This window comes from Meriones unguiculatus, chromosome 9 (genome assembly GCF_030254825.1).
Source record: "Meriones unguiculatus strain TT.TT164.6M chromosome 9, Bangor_MerUng_6.1, whole genome shotgun sequence".
Taxonomy (NCBI): Eukaryota; Metazoa; Chordata; class Mammalia; order Rodentia; family Muridae; genus Meriones; species Meriones unguiculatus.
This window is the reverse complement of record NC_083357.1, coordinates 117,113,730-117,125,938: the sequence shown is the minus strand read 5'-3', so window position 1 is coordinate 117,125,938 and position 12,209 is coordinate 117,113,730. Positions and strand designations below refer to the sequence as shown.

Below are 12,209 nucleotides of genomic sequence, written 5' to 3'. Positions count from 1 at the left end.
TGAATCCTCTCCTTCCAGAAGACAAGAACCAACCTTTAAGCTTTGTCTTCTCACAGCCCCTCGATAAAGGAACGGCAGGCCTTTTAGCTACTCCACAGGAAAATGGAGGCTCAGGGAGCCACATGAAGTTGTACTCCCTCTCAGGTTTTGGCGTCAACCTTCTTGCCCATCTGTAGGATTCCCAGAATCCCCAGCAAGAATTTGGGAGTCAGCTATAAGAGGAGCGAGCCCTCTGGCTTAGAAAGGAAACCTGGTTTATTTTTGGTTTGCCTTCTCCGCAGTGCTGTCTCCTTTCCTGGTTTTGTTGCTTTGTCTGGCTTAGGCTTTTAGCATTCTGGGCTGTGGATGGATCCAGGCCGACACAGGGTAAGGACATGTCGGTGTTGACATTTCCTGTCTCTGTTTCCTCCCCCGCTTTCTTGTGATTGATGGGCAGCCCTCTTCCCCTGTGTTTCTGCCTTCCAGCTGGAGGTGGAGTTCAACAGGGGCCATCTTCCTGCTGCTCTGTACTAAAAATAACAAGGACAAGAGTCTCAGGTTGAGCTCCTGCCCCCCTGCCCCGCACGGCTGCAGCTCCCTGGACGGTGGTCACGCATCGGGTGCGGCAGGAGATGGGAAGAGCTGTTGAAAGTGGCACCGTATGTGTCCGGCCCAGTCTCAGCATGGCAGACTTCCTCTTCTACTTGGGCTGTCTCAGCAGACAGTAGACATGTTTAGGCTGAGTATTCCTCCTCAACTATAATCACCAAATCCACTTTTACGCTGACGACTGCTTCAGTTCTGCTGTTTCTCCTAAGCTGCACGTGAGGTCTAACAGGGCATCTGTCACCCACGGGACCTTCCTCTCACCTGCGCACCCTGGTGAGGCCCAGTTGTGCCCTGCGGTGGCAGTAGGTGGCAGTCAGGCTTCACACTTACTGGGCCCAGGAAGAAGCAGGATTCTAAAATCCACGTGCCATAGAAATCCCCACCCCCTTTCCTTTTCAGATCTTTTGACACCTAAAAGCAACACATTCTCCAAACCCAAATCACAATATATGGCTAGCCACTTGAAGAAACCCTTGGTTTCTGAAACTTGGCTGAAGGTGGGCAGGCTCCCCAGGGCCTTAGATCCATATCGGTTGTGCCTTCAGCCAGTTGTGCCTCGGTCATGAGAACGCTGCTGGCTCAGCCAGGTACCTGCTCACACCCACATCTCACCAGGCCACCAAGATGGGTCCCTTTCCCCAACTCCATGGCAGCTCCTGCTTCCTGCTCAGAGACTCCCTACAGCCATGTCCTATGTTCTAGCCATTCTTAATCTCCTGAGATTATATCATTGTGATAAAGTTGTTGTCATCCTCCAAAATGATCCCTTCAATTAAGACATCAGTGGCATGGCACCTGTGGGCAATGATGGCTCACAAGTGACCCAGTGAATTACCTGTGAAGAATTAATTTACCGAGAAGATAGACCCTAGAGATGAAATCATGCAAGTCTTGCTGACTGAAAGGGAACTGGACCTAATATAAACAGACATGGCTGCATGAACTATACCCTTGTCTGTGTCAAGTGGACTAAGCCACACTGTACTCACTGAGTCAGGTTCTATAGACCCTCCAGAAAGACCATCCGTTAGTGATGCTCTGGAGTCACCCACTTGCTACGAAGAGTAGGTCAGTCTTTGGGCATTTGTATCACCACGTGCACTTTTCACCTCGGTACCCCAATTTCTTTAAGTTAAGAGATTAAATTAGTTTGAGTCTATCAGATCCAGATAATCCAGCTAATTAGATCAGCCTGACTAAGTGAATTTTTCTTTAGTTTGGAGTTTTTGTCTCCAAACTAAAGCAAGGAATTGATCAAATGACCTAATGATTTGGTTCGGTTTCCAGTGTCTTCCTTCCAGGAAGCCATTGATTGGGGAATGTCAATAAGACTCTTTAGGAAGCCTCCAAAACTCCTTCTATACTCTCCCGGAATGGCATTGTGCACGCTTCATTCCTCACCAGTCAGTGATGAGCACCTACATTCTGGAATTAACCTGGAGCTAGGAAGTGCCTATTCTGTCAGCCGTTGTCAGAGAAGGGTTTCCTTCTTCTCCCTGATACCAGGCACCTGAAATTTGGACTCTGGAGATGGTCCTGACAGACTTCAAAGGCAGCCATTAAAAGTTTCCTCATGTTTGTGTGGATAAGCAATGGTTTTATCAGTCACACTTTAGAACATGGGACAGCTGTCACTCACGTCAAGGGAGGTGCCAGGAACCCTGTCTCTGGGAACCCTGTCTCCGGGAACTCCATCAAGAAGGAATTGTGTAGACATGCCGTGAGGGAGGAGGATCTGAGCATCCTGGGAATCACCATGAACACTGACACAGAAGACACACAGCCACCTTCCGAGGTCCCCAAGCTCTTTAGGCCCACCTAAAGAGTCTGCAGTCCCCTCTCCATCCAGCTTACAGATTTGACTACCTGGGTGTTCCGTGTTTTCTGTCTAGGTTTTGTCTTATTATGAGACTTTAATTCCTATTTTAGAATTAGTTAAACTTATTGAAACCGCTAGCGGGACAACAATCTCTGAGGCGAAGGAGATACTGCCATGTGCATGGGACGAGGGGAGGACTTTAACGGGGAAACCTCAAGAAGACCTTGAGTGTCTGCACTTTGGCCAGCAGCTGCTCTGCTCTTCCAAGATTAGGTAGTCAAGGCTACCTCAAAACAGTCCTTGGATGTCTGCACAAGCAGACAAAAAAAGCTATATCATAACAAGTGGATGGTCATGGCTCTCCATTTCTGGGTTGGGGTTCACGGGGTCAGGGTTATTGGGAACTTAACATCCAGGGGCTAGACTTAGAGAGAAATGTCTGTTGGGCACCAAGATGGCTGCCTAGCATAAAGCGTACTTTCCTTCGCCATCACACTATCAGCACTACCTGGGTCTTTAATTCTCCTTCTGACGGTGGACTTTAATTCTTTACTAGGAGCATTTGTGTGTGTAATGATGGGCCTGTTTATCCATCAGTATGTATTTGTTGGATGAATAAACGAAAACAATGAAATAGAATCTTGCTATTTCAGTGCATAGGCTTATCTGTAGGAATGAGCAACCCGAGACCATTGTTACTCAAGAAGTGAATGGAGGGGCCAGGGAGACGGCTCCGTAGGTAAGAGGGCTTGTTCTCCAAGCATGAGGACTTGGGTGTGAGTCTCTGGTGCCTGTGTAAGAAGCTAGCTATGGCTGCACGTACTTGTCACCCCAGCACTGGCGTGGGGGTGGGGTGGAGGTAGGTGGAGTCCAAGAGCGCACTGGCCAGCCAGCCTAGCCAAGACTGTGAGCTCCCAGCTTGGTGGGAGATACGTCACCTCAAGGCACTGAAGTGTGGAGGTGGAAGAAGACACCTTACATCTCACTTTGCCACCACATGTGCAATGGGCATGGACGTTCTCATACTCATGTGTATGTCATCCCCCACCCCACAGTAGGCTATACACGGAGTCCAGCACTTGGGAGGCAGAGGCAGGAGGATATCAAGTCTGAGGACAACCTGGTCTACACTATGAGTCTGGGACAGTTTGGAACATGAACCAAATCCTTGGTGAGCCTCAGGGTGTGGCGTTATGGAGGCAAGCCTGAAGAGGGCTTGGGGGGGCCAGGACGGCTGCTTCTTGACGATCAGGACTAAGGCAAAGTTGTCCCTGTGCCTGGAACCCCGGGCTTTGGCTAGTTGCTCAGGTGACTTGATGAAGCCAGGGCTGTGCCTTCCATGGTAGGTGGGTATTTTGGGGTCCTCATTGTAAGCCGTCCTGCCCCACAGGGTTTAGCTGAATTCTTGCACAGAGCTCTTTTCTCAGGAAGACCCAGACTCTCGAGAGAGGAGCAAAGATGGTGATTTGATCTGAAATCTTATGTCGCGGTAAACACTGCCAGTCACACTGCCAGTGTGGAGTCCAGGCTTCCCCGTCTGCGTGTCTTTCTTCTTGTTCCTCTGCCATGGCCACTGCCCCCTTTTCTTTGTCCATGCCCAGTTGTCTGACTGTCCAGATGAAGTGTCATGCTTCATTTCTAGCAAGTCCCTGGCTTCCTGACTGTCTTTAGTTGCCTGAACATTCCTTCTTTACAGAGCTTTCCAAGATGTCTCATTTGAAAATTATTGTTTTAGAATTTCAGACAAGAATATGATGTTCACAGAAATGAAGTCTGGTCCCCAGCTCTCCCCATCCACTGCCCTGCATGCCCCTCCCATCACTTTTCCCTCCCACCTTCATATCTCCTTTCTCAAGCCCACTGAGTCCACTGAATGCTGCTGGTGTACTCATGGGTGAAGGGCCATCCGCTGGGGCACGCACGGCCACTTAAGGATTAAATGGAACTCCTACAGCTGATAAACACCTTCAGCAAAGTGTCTGGATACAAGATTAACCGCTCCCCCAGGAAAAAACTCAGTAGCCCTCCTTTATAAAAGCAATAAATTGGCTGAGAAAGAAATTCGGGAAACATTACCCTTCACAATAGCCACAACAATATAAAAATATCTTGGTGCTCTAACCTAGCAAGTGAAAGACCTGTATGACAAGAACTTCAAGTCTCTGAAGAAAGAAATTGAAAAAGATATCAGAAGATGGAAATATCTCCTATGCTCATAGATCAGTAGGATTAACATAGTAAAAATGGCCAATTACCAAAAGCAATCTACAGATTCAATGTAATCACCACAAAAATTGCAACACAATTCTTTACAGACCTTGAAAGAACAATTCTCAACTTCATACGGAAAAACAGAAAACCCAGGAGAACTAAAACAATCCTCCACAATAAAAGAACTTCCGGAGGTATCTCCATCCCTGATGTCAAGCTAAACTACAGAGCAACAGTAATAAAAACCACACGGTACGGCATAAAAACAGACAGGTTGAGCAATGGAATCGAACACTCAAAAATAAACGTACACGTCTACCGACACTTTGATTTTTGACAAAGAGGCCAAAAACCATATAATGAAAAAAAAGGCAGCATCTTCAACAAATGGTGCTGGTCTAACTGGATGTCTGCATGTAGAAGAATACATATAGATCCATATTTTTCACGTGCACAAAACGCAAGTCCAAGTGGATCAAATACCTCAACATAAAACCAGATACTCCAAATCTAATAAAAGAGAAGGTGGGGAATTTCCTTGAACTCATTGGTATAGGAGACAACTTCGTGAATAGAACACCAACAGTTCAGGCTCTAAGATCAACGATTAATAAATGGGACCTCATGAAACTGAAAAGCTTCTGCAAGGCAAAGGGAGCAAAAGGACAGCCTACATTTTCACCAACTCTACATCCAGCAGAGGGATAATATCCAAAATATATAAAGAACTCAGAAATTGAACACCAATAAACCAAATAACCCAATTAAAAATGGGGTACAGAGCTAAACAGGAATTCTCAACTGAGGAATCTCTATTGGCCAAGAAGCACTCAGGGAAATGTTCAGTGTCCTTAGTCATCAGGGAAATGACTCTGAGATTCCATCTTACACCCATCAGGATGGCTAAGATCAAAAACTCAAGTGACAGCACATGCTGGAGAGGATGTGGAGAAAGGGGAACCCTCCTCCATTGCTGGTGGGAATGCAAACTTCTTGTACAACCACTGTGGAAATCAATCTGGAGCTTCTCAGAAAATTGGGAATAGTTCTACCTCAAGACCCAGCTGTTCCACTCCTGAGTGTATGCCCAAAAGGTGCTCCACCATATCACAAAGACATTTGTTCAGCCATGTTTGTAGCTGCTTTATTTGTAATAGCCAGAAACTGGAAACAACCTAGATGTCCCTCAACTAAGGAATGGATACAGAAATTGTGGTACATCTACACAATGGCATACTACTCAGTCATTAAAAACTTCTCTGGGTGTGGCTTTGGAGGGCTCAGGGAGCACTCTACCCCACAGGAGACTTGCCTCATGGTGGGACCCAGGAACGAGCTTGCAAACTAACAAACAAGTTTGCAGTTGTTGTTTCTGCCATTCGTCTCCCTCCAAGATGAGTTTTTCTTGCTGTAACGCTCTCTTCCATCTCTCACTGGCTCTCGGTGCCCGTGAGCATGCTTGGCTTACATTTTAAACAGAAAGCACAACTTTGCAAGTTCATAGTCATTTTCTGCTGCCAGAGTGGTGCTTGGTGACAGCTCCCTGCCACTCACAGTTTGTCTCCTTCAGCGCGGTCCCCAGCGCAGGCTGTGTGGAGGCTGGGCACGAGCTGTCCCTTTAACCCGAGTATGCTTGGGAGCTTGCAGCTTCACGATGCTAATAAAGATGTGGTGCTCAGGGAGCATGTGCTTGAACCAGGAGCAAGCCCAGTGTTGACTCACTGTCCCACGAGTCCAGGCTTCAAGGACATGCATAAAGTCATGGTTACTTCTGTGTCCTGGTCCCAGAAACCTGCTGCTGACCCCATCTGCTGCAGACTATTTTAGGACTCAGTGCTTCGGTCAGGAATTTCTCCCACATAAAACAGTCTCCCTTCCTTTGCTCTTCCTCTTCAGTCACACTGAAGCTCTGCCCTGGTGAATGGGGGCTCTCAGTCCTGTTGTTATGTTTTTAAACACACACACACACACACACACACACACACACACACACACACACACGTGCACACGCACACACGAAGGTGGTTATCTAGATTGCTATGGAAGACTGGACTAGCCTAGTGGGAAGCCCTCAGCCTTTCCTACCCATAAGCTCAGTGAAGCCGAGATGGAAGATTGGGTCACTCTTGCTTTTTTCTCTAGGATAGTGGTTCTCAACCTTGCTGGTACTGAATCATGTTTTCACAAGGGTTTCACAAGGGTCGCCTGTGACCATCAGAAAACACAGACATTTATATTATGGTTCATAACAGTTGCAAAATTACAGTTATGAAGTAGCAACAAAAATAATTTTATGAGTGGAGTCAGCACAGTATGAGGAGCTGTGATAAAGGGTCACAGCATTAGGGAGGGTGAGAATCGCTGTCCGAGCAGGAATCAGACAGGGAAAGGTAGAGAGCGCGTGCTTGTAATCCTGCAATGACTTGGTGGTCTTGAAAATTTGCCTGACCCCTGCAAACCGAGGTTCCTTTGTTGTGAGTCACGGTGAGCCTGGCCCTCACAAAAAACAGATAGCCTAGCATTTCCCAACTGGCCTGGGGCACATCAGGACTCTTCACCTGAATCTAGACAGAGTTTCCTACTTTCTGTGACTCAGCTGAATGCCGTGGGTGTGTGGGAGTGCTCGGCCCCCGCCTCACACATCCTTCCTCGGCGGGTGTTTGCCTGCATAGGCCAGCGCCTCAGCCTCACAGGGCCACTCTAGCTCTCTCCACAGACATGCCCACTGGGCACTGAATCTTCTGCTATCTGTGCAGACGTGTTTATTCCCTCTCAAGAGTGCTTCGTCCTTCTTGGGACTCTATGGAGGCACAGGAGACAGTCCCATCCGTCAGCAAGTCCGGCCGATGCTCTGGTGAGTTTGTTGCCTCTGTGGGACCAGCACCCACCCGAGAGCTGCCACACTTCTCTCTCGTCGCCTTACCTGCTCACCACAGGCATGTGCCTTCTGTTTCCTGCCCCTGTCTCCTTCCTCCTGGACCGGGGAAGGAGCTCTTTCACCCCTGGATGCCATGTTGTCCAGATTTTCTATTTCTTCAAGCACACCTATCCCTGAAACACAGAAAACAATGGATTCTTTTTTTACTCTGTATCCACAGTCATTCCTCCCCCCTGAGGCAGTGAATATAACACGACTTAATTGGATGTGTGTAGGGGAAACAGATATGCAGGAGAAAGCGCAGGCTAATATTTGAGCAATACCAGCCCACTGTTGCTCTGCTGGCTTCCTCCTCCCATGGTTCCGCTGAGACTGCTTCTTGTCTTTCATCTTGGTGCTCTCAGTCTTTCAGCATGGCTAGTTCTATGTGTGTTCTGACTCTGTGTAGCCAAAGCCTCTGGCCATTTCTTCCTGTCAGTTTTGACTTTCTGGTGAGGTGATAAATTCATTAGTAATTTCCTGCAGTTCGGCTGCGCTCTGAGGCAGTGGGTATTCAGGCTGTGGCCTGACTCACTCACAGAGGTGCTGACCTCTGCACCCCCTCTTGTTTTGACTTTCTCTCATTTGTCCTCATTAACAAAGGGCCACTTACAAATCTTTCTAAGTCTGCATTATCACAAGAGGCTAGTTGTGTACAGATAAGCATCTTAAATTATTTCAGTGGCACCTGACAAAAACCCATGTAAGAAATTAAGGTTGGGGGCTGGAGAGATGGTTCAGTGGTTAAAGCACTGGCTTCTCTTCTGAAGGACCGAGGTTCAAATCCCAGCACCCTCATGGCAGTTCACGACACTCAGGGAATCTCACACAGACATACATGGAGGCAGAATACCAGTGTAAATAAAATTAAAAACGAAAGAAATTAAAGTCTGGCTGGATGTGTAGCTTAGTTGGAAGAGTGTTTTTCCAGCATGTGTGAAGACCTAGCGGTAACCTTAAATTGCCATTGGTGGCAATGTCCGCAGTTCTAGCACTCAGGAAGGAAAGCAGAAGCATCAGAAGTTCAAGGTCATCATGGGATACATAGTTCAAGGGCATCCTGGGCTATCTGAAAGCAGATCTCAAAAATGCTTATTGTTTCATGGGGACAACAAGTATAAAATATTCAGAAAGCTTGTTTAGAAATATACCAGTGATAGCATCATGAAGTTCGTCCTCTTGGAGCCCCTAAGGCAAGAAATCCAGACACCGAGTGTCTGTCAAGAGGAGTCGGCTGGGCCTCAGCAGAGAATAATCTCTCTTGTGGGATAGGGTTGGGCAAAGCTTCTGATTTCTCATGTGTCATGAAAGCAGCTTGGAACCGTGGATAAAAGGCCAAACACACTGAAAGCCAACAACTCCGCTTGAATCCACAGGAGAAATAAGATCACAGAGCAAATGGCTTTTCCCCAAACTGAAGGGACAAAGATGGATTGAGTCACAACCTGTTATGTTGGAAGTCTCTGCATTGACCAAGATGGTGGTTGAGAACCTAAGACCCTAAGGAATGAATTTCTCCATGCTCAGTGTAGACAAGTCTGAGGGCTAAAGACTCCAAGGCAGAGCTCTGTACTCCCATGAATACCCAGGAGACTTTCAAGGGTCTCACTGTGAAGGTCCGAGGAAAACACCTGGTCCTTCCAGCAGGGGAAGGGGGCGAGTGGCCATTGCGAATCACACCCGGAAAATCTTATTTTTACTGACTGAGGCCCAATAGGCCTCATTTAAGAGAAGGTGTTTTCACCAGAGGCTAGACCTACAGGAGTTTTATGAAGGACAAATTGACAGGGGAAGGGAAATGCCTGATTTCAGTGATTTCTGGTTTTCCTGGTTCATCTGGGTGTAAGGGGAGGTGGTAAACCAGAGAATCCCAAACTGACAGGCATGTGTGAAGATCACAGCCCAAAGACACAGCTTACGTACAGACAGACACGGTCCCACTGTGTGTGTCACCACCACGTCAGCAGGGCTCTCGCAGAACCCCGGAGGATTGTAACTGTGCGAACCAGGAAACATAAACTTCCATAGAAGAGCTTGGAGAAGCCAGTCCAGGCAGAGGTAAACACAGAAAGGGCAGGCAGGCTGCTGGCACACGAGAGATGAGAGAACAAGAGGTTGAAACCAGGAGTGTGCCTCACTCTGGAGTGAGCAGAAGCTAAGGTGCCTGCCCACGCAGGTGACAGCACAAGAATCACATCCGTGTACAGCTAAAGAGACTCAAGGGACAGCCACTTAGTGCTGAGGAGTTAGGTGTAGACACAGCGTCCCAGAAGGTGTCCTCAGCCAGGAGGCAAAGAGGGGGTAGCAGAGGTCAGATGCCTTGCTCCTTGACCAGTATTCACACCGATGGTCTTTCCTCCTCAGTCAAGTCCTCCGGAGACGCCTCCATCAACACACCCAAGTTGTGCCTCATTAGTGCCGAGGGGTTTCTGAATCACATCAAGCTGACAATTGAAACCGCCCGTCAGACGTACTGTCCCAGTGCTTGAAAACGGGACACCTCAAATGCTTTATGTCAAGAGATACTCCAAACCGCATGAAAAGGCCTTCGGGGTTTTCTGCAACCCTGTGAGCCTGTGTTCACCAAGCACCGCACACATGCCTGCTCTGACTGCTCGAGAGTCATGGCCTTCTGGGAAGCAATTACAGCCAAATGGGATGTGAAGGTTAGCCCATGATCCGACAGGATTTGTGTCCAGCGAGAGGAGTCAGCAGAGTTCCCACCCTTCTTTTCCACACGAGCACTCACTGAGAAGGTGCCCTGACTGCAGGCTTAGAGGAGAGTCCTTCCCAGACCCACCACAACACGACCCTTGATCCCTCTCAGACTGTCTCCACAGCTCCTACAAAGGACTTTCCTGATGTGTCCAGCCTTTGGTCTCCGGCTACAGCGGCTCAGCCTCCCGAGATTTAAATATCTGCACTGTCACAAGTCACTGTCCCCCAAACGCATATTTTGCATTTGGGAACAGCCAAGCATCGTTTTGGAGCCAAGGCTACCGGGCAAAGGGGAATGGAGGAAGGACACCTTCCTAAATTGAAACAGTGGCTTCTGAAGGGGGCGCTGCTCTGAGCCGGGCGGGGGCACTGCAGAGGCGGCATCACGAGGTCGTGGGTTCTCAGACCCACTCAGAAGGACAACATTCATTACAAGTCTAACTCTTCTCTTGACTCTGAAAGAATGAAATCATGTTCTTAGTCACTATAAATTTTGCCCTAACTTAGACAGTCATAAAAATTCAAACAACTGAGGTTTGTAATTCCATCGCATCCCGGATTGTGGGCCTTTGTAGGTCTCCTCTAGGTCTCTCGAACCCTGCTGTCTACCTGTGCACCCAAGTATCTGCGAGTGCGCACACACAGGCTTTCATGTGTAAGATCATGCTGAGTACGGTGTTCCCTATCCTGTCTTGCCTCTAGATAACAAGTTGTGCATTTCAAAGATAATCCAATAGTCTTGAAAAATCCGAGATATGTTTATGTAAGGCTCCTTCTAGGATTACACTGAACTTTAAAAAATAACCTGAACCAAAAGTCTTTTTAACTTAAAAAAAAAACAAATGTATTCACCAGGGTTAAATAAGTGTGTAATGCACTCGATCTTACTGCTCTGTGCTAGTATGCTTCTCTGCTGCTGTGGTAAGGCACCGAGCAAAACCAGCTCAGGAGGTGAGGGCAAGGTTGGCTTTCAGGTCATAGTCCATTACAGAGAGAAAACAAAGAGGGAACTCACGGCAGAACCACCAGTTGGGGAAGAGCTGAAGCAGACTGTGGCGGAGCTTGATCCGGCTTGTCCCCTCTGGCTTGCCCGGCTCGCTTTCTTACACAGATCGGGGCCGTCTGCACAGGGATGACGCATGCAGTGGGCTGGCCCTCCTATATTAACTACCAGCTAAGGAAATGTCTCAAACATGCTAAGACACCGTATGATGCAGGCAATTCTTCAGATGAGCGTTCTTTTTCCCAGGTGTGTGAGGTGACGGCTAGAGCCACTGTCACCCCTGTGGACACACCACTGCCTTCCACCTTCTTGCCTCTGTCTCTGGTCTGTCCCCTTTGTCCCCTTTGTTTCCCAGACAACTTTCCTGTACAGCATGATTTCATGCATCTGTAGGGTCTTGAACCCACCAATGAGAGAACATGTAATGTCTGTCTTCTTCAGACGGTCTTGATTTACTTAATATGCTTTTCTAGTCCTTCTTTGTTTTTTTTTGTTTTTTTTTTTTTTTATTTTTGAGACAGGGTTTTTCTGTGTAGACTGTCCTGGAACTCATTCTATAGGCCAGGCTGGCTTTGAACTCAGAGATCCACCTGCCTCTGCCTTCCAAGTGCTTTTATTAAAGGATGAGTCCCCACTGCCCAGCTGCTTTTCTAATTCTTTTAGAATTTTCTGTTATTGGATATTAAAAGTATTCATATGGTTAAACCTTTAAGAAACGAGATTTAAATGGCATGGTGTTCCACGGACTTGTCCAGATGGAGTTGATAATTAAGTGGCTTCTAGAAGCGCAGCCCAGTTTCAGAAAGCTAACTGCCAATATCTCTCGGTCAGCAAGATTTTTAAAGAAATGAGAATATATCAAGGACTGGGTCAATTTTTAAAGTAATCACCAGGCTGGCTGTAGTTGAAGTAGGGTTGCGTAATAGCAGGGACCTTTGGTCCAAATTGGCCTC

The 12,209-nt window shown here is 47.6% G+C and overlaps 1 long non-coding RNA gene across 1 annotated transcript; it reads right to left on the bottom strand.

Annotated features, from left to right (window-relative positions):
* Positions 1 to 5,736: 5,736 nt before the first annotated feature.
* On the bottom strand, positions 5,737 to 11,340 carry LOC132656660 (uncharacterized). The gene is made up of 3 exons (XR_009594379.1): positions 11,269 to 11,340; positions 9,459 to 10,708; positions 5,737 to 7,669 (listed from the first exon to the last, which is right to left on the bottom strand). It is a non-coding gene; the product is annotated as an uncharacterized LOC132656660 (long non-coding RNA).
* Positions 11,341 to 12,209: the final 869 nt, after the last annotated feature.